We start from the raw sequence: 5,081 nt of genomic DNA on the forward strand, positions 1-5,081 counted from the left end.
CAGAAGGCGCCACATTCACCGCTCACTAAACATTTTCCACCGTGACCCGTCAATGACATTTTCTTTCTCCCACTTCCGCGAACACCTGATGAAAGCTCTGGTGCTGCCTAATTCATGAATTTCTCCATCAACTCATGGGAATCTCCATGTGCCTGCATTCACCTGATGATCGGGGGACCACAGAGCATGCAGACGCCTCTGCCCCGCCCTCCCTATCATGAATGCTGGGTCCACCCTTCATGGTCATCACGTTCAGGTGTGGGCCTGGCCCCAGCTGGGGAGGCCCATCTCTGCACGCCCCCAACTGCCCCCAACTGCCAGGCACACCCCTCCCGGCTCACGTTCTCCCCTCTCCAGACTATGCTTTGGGGGTGTCTCGGGGCTGGACGTTCCAGGCAGCTGTGCCCACCCACAGAGCACACGGGGCATCAGGGCCCAACAGTTCCCCTTCCCCAAGGGAGTCCAGTGCCTGGTCCTCCTGCCTGCCCAGGGGGCCGTCCCTAGGAGACCGCACATAGGATCAGCAGGAGACGCAGCCCTTTCTCCACTCGCAGATGCCTCGGACGCTTGCACAAGACAACTCTGAAACAGTGGCACTCCCGGCTGGCATCTGTGTGCACTGCAGTCACACTGCAGGTGCATCGACCAGGCAGGCTGCATGGGGCACCTCTCGTCGGACCCCTGTCCCTCACCCATCAGGAGTGGGCAGTTGCGCCTCAAGGCTCACCTCTTGCCCTCCCCGCCAGGCTGCCCTCCAAGTTCCCCTCCCTTGGCATCCCGATAGCTCTAGGCTCTGGTCCCAAGCCTGGTTTGCACACCTGAGTGCAGTGAGACTCCCAGCAAAGCCAAGGGACTGTCCCATGCAGGGCCACTCCCTGGAGTGATGGTGGCCATGATGGCAAGACTGTCTTTTACACACTGACCCTTTCCTCTGTCTAGAGGGCCCCTCAGCCTGCTTGAGGTGGTGGGGGGCATCATTCCCTCACCTCCCCGGGGCCCTCTGTCCCAGGACGACCCCCTTCTGGACTCTGAGCTCCAGGAGTTGCCGCCCCATCCTGCTTCAGGGCTGGCCAGACTCCGGCTCACCCACGTGCAACCCCGGCCCCCCTCCCTGGCTGCAGAGCTGTCTCCACTGATGCCCTCTGCTTGCCCTTGCCGCCTCCATCTCCATTCTCATGCCTGGACCCTGGACCTGGACGCTCGCTGGGTTGTCACCTGGTTCTGTGGGTGGAGTCACTTGACTCTTGTCCCTCCTGCTGCTGTGTTCCGCCCCCCCGCCGGCTGCTCTGATGAGGAGATGTGACTTGCCCCTGTCAGGCCGGGGCCTCCTCTGGCCAGGCCACGGCTCTGGCGGGAGTGACCCAAGGGTGCCAGGACAGTCAAGAGTTGTTCTCGGTGGCTGTGGCAGAGCCCAGAGCTCCCAGTGGGCAGTGAGGACAATCCCTGTCGAGGTGGGCTCTAAGCAGGCGGTTCGCCCGGCTTGGCTTGACCGAGCCACGCCTCTTTGGGGCTTCCCCCTCCTCTGCCTCCCTTGAGTCCTGTGAGCGGCCTGCTGTCTTTCTAGAAGATTCCTTCCTCCTTCGGTCAGTCATGGTTGTGCAGGCAAGAATCTGGGCCTGCTCACTGCTGACAGCCCCACCTGGACCCCGGGGCACGGCTGCACCTGCATGACCCGAGGCCAGGACAGCCGCCAGGCCCAGGCTTCCGTGCTCACCCCGTGTGCAGGCCTGGTCTGCAGCCGGTACTGAAGGTCCTTCTTGGATGGAATGTTAAGTAGGACGAGGCAGGCCGGTCGCCAGGGAGCTCTCTTCAGGTGTAAACAGCCTTAAACCGACTCTACGACAGAGGTGGTGACGTTCGAGGGTAAGAGGCTTCACTGGGGCCGTTCCGCAGCCCTAGCCCCCAGGACGCGATGCCAAGGACGAGCAGGGGTGGTTCCGCGCCAAGAAGCCTGAGTGTGGAGGGAGAACCCTGGGCACCACCTGCGTGACCTGCGTGCTCCCTGCTCTCTCCCCAGCTCCCCCCACCTGCGGCACCTCCGCCCAGTCTCAGCCCTCAAGCCCAGCTTAATGCCGCCTCTTCCAGGAAGCCAACCTGATCAGCCTCTGACCTCTCCCCTTGGTCCTCTACCCAAGTCACATGGGAGCGTGGATGACAGTCACTACCTGCACAGCTTCCCTCCTGGCTATCAGTTCCCTGAGGGCAGTCCGTGCTCTGAGTCAGGAATAGCTGCCCTGTGAGAACAGGTGAACGAATGAGCGTATAAAGTCTTTATCCGTGTGAACGTGAGCAAGCGCAGCACCTGCCACCAGGCCCACCCAGATCCGTCCCCAGGGCCATCGGCGCAGCGGAGGGATATGTTTTTGCGCTGGGACCTGATGTCGCACCGTTCCCTGAAGAGGAGGCAGCCACCAGTGAGGCAGTATGCGTCTTCTCTTCCCAGGCGGGCACGAGCCCTAGCGGTGGGGGGCTGGCACAGGGTTGGATGTCGTTCCCCATGACAAGTGTGCTGGCACTCAGACATGGCTTATGGCAGAACATGCTTTCCTGTGCCGCGTGCACCCCTTGTTTCAGGGACCCTTCCAGCCCAGGTCATCAGGGATGCGGTGTATCCCGCTCACGGGTCCTGTCTATGAAGGACTTGTTTCAGAAATCTCCAGAAAACTTGCTTCAAAGGCACCCTCTGAGCTCTACCCCAGGAGCCTGGCTCGCCACACCCTCTGCAGGAAGCGTCTGGCACAGCTGGGTCTCAGAGGCCTGTGGGGGTGAGGGGTTCCACCTGGAAGTATATACGGGACCCGATGACACTGAGAGCCCCTCCAGCTCAGAAGGTGTGTTCCCCCACGTTGGATTGGATTGGGCACCACCCTGCGGCCTGGCCTTCCCCTCAGCGTCTGGATGCTTCCCAACCGAGCTTCCTCCTACCTACTGCTTTCTTTGGACAAGTTCGGAAAGCTCACTGCTGAGGACTGGGTGTCTGCATCTCCCAAAATGTGTGTGCTGAGGCCCTGGTGCCATGGTGTTGGGAGGCAGGGCCTTTGGGTGGCACTTGGGCTCAGCATCCTGGTATCCTCGGACCCTTGCAGGTCATCTCTTGACCCATAACAGCCTGAACATTATCAAACATTAGGTTTTTCCATCTGAGATAGCTTTCAGGTCCCGTGTCCCCGAAAACTACTGCCATTAGCTGGTCTGAAGGACCCCACAGGAAGCTGACTCACCAAAGAATGCCGTTTCCCCCTCCCGATGATTTCTCTCCCTTACCCCAACCGATCCATGACCCCGCTTTTCCAGCCCCTCACCCTCGTGATCCCCTTGAAAGCCCAGCCCAAACCTCTTCGGGAAGATGGTAGTGAAGACACTGGCTTGCCGTCTCCTCAGGCTGCCAGCTCTCCAATAAACCCATCTTTGCTCCCACTGACTCTCATCTCTCGGGTTTGGCTTCCAGCAGCCAGCACCTGGACGTGGGTCCAGTTACACTTCTGCGTCCCCGTCCCTTCACCAGAGCAGCTGGTGTGTGCCTGCCACCTGCACAGGTCTGCACAGTGAGTGGCTTTGCTCTTGTCAGCAGGGACGGTCCCCGAGCAGGGCCCAGGCCTCAGGCTCAGAAGGGGTCATCTATCCCGGGTCTTGGGCAGCCCACACCAACCCCCGCCCCTTCCTCCTCAAGCCCTCCTTTGAGAAGACCTGAAACCCTGGCCAACAAGTGAGTGTTCTTTCTCCTTCTCCATGTCTGGAAAGTTGGTAGGAAAAATGAGCTTTCAACAGCACAAATCGGGGTCAGCTCAGAGCAAAACCACGGCAGATACATAGACCTCATCTTTGCTCCTGTTCCAAGTTCCTTCCCAGGGTCCCTCTCCCTAATGTCCGTCCTCTCCCCCGCCCCATCCTGTGTCCCAGCGCCTCCCTGCCCCCCCAGCCCTGGTCACCAGCTGGCTGCTCATTAGACTTCTCTGGGAGGATGGGCTGAGAGCCACTGCCAGCCACAGAAGAGCCCTCACAAGGAGGGCTCAAAACTCGGGAGTTTCCACTCTCCTGACACCCTCAAGTCTCCCAGCAGGTGGCCACAAGTATTCCCAGGCCGTGTGGTCCCAGCATTGATATTGCCTGCCTCCGAGTTGTAGGTTTTTTCTTCTTCTGACAGTGCAATATTGCATATAATAACAATTACCAATGACCTCCACTGGGTTGTCCAATCTCATTATTGCCGAAGCGTTTGGTACCTGCCACTGCCAATTTGCCTCAGCTGAGGTTTTATTCAGTGGGATATGATAGAGCCGTACAGCAATCTTTTTCCATTTAAATAGTTTAATTGAGGAAAGCTATCAGATGTTTCCAAATTTAATGTATACAACAATTTGCTTTTTCCTATCTCTTTTCAGAGTTGAGTCGGAAGAAAATGACATCTGATTCTTATAGAAGGAAAGCAATTACATCTTGGCGTCTGCCTTTCCCGGCTTGCATATGTTTTTAAACATAAAAAGAAATTCTTAATATGTAATTGTCAGGTAATAAAAAGGGAAAAATATTTTACTTTGCGTTTATGAAGTAATTTTTCAAAAGCATAAGGGAATTACATGTTAATGTTTTATGTTTATGATTGCACTCTAATACTGCACTATTTCTTCAAGTTTGGGGCTTTTTTTCCCTCTCTGAAGATGGGAGCTGACAGGATCAGGCCCGGCTCCAGCCTTGACTCCCACCCAAGTGGTGCTGCAGACCCAGTCCTACCTCCTTGGAGCTCCTGCCCCTGCCCGCCCCCCACATTGAGCACTTGTTTTCTACACTGAATAATTCAGCATGAGACTGAGTGGCCTTCCCTTCTGCACTGTGAGCTTCCTGAGAATAGAAAGACTTCCTTTTGCATTCTTGTGTTCTCCACAGTCCTCAACAAAGGGGGAGCTCAAAATAGTTGGCACACAACAAACACTTGTTGAACAAATTGGTCACTGAATTGACAAAGAACTAATTATCAGATAATGAGAATGCTATAATTCTAGCACCCAGTTCATGACTGAGAAGAGGCCCACTGAATGGAATGGGATGGGTGGGAGGGTGGATGGTGGGTGGGTGGAGGAACA

The sequence above is a fragment of the Carlito syrichta genome, unplaced genomic scaffold, assembly GCF_000164805.1.
Source record: "Carlito syrichta isolate Samal-C Ts95f unplaced genomic scaffold, Tarsius_syrichta-2.0.1 Scaffold288221, whole genome shotgun sequence".
Lineage (NCBI taxonomy): Eukaryota > Metazoa > Chordata > Mammalia > Primates > Tarsiidae > Carlito > Carlito syrichta.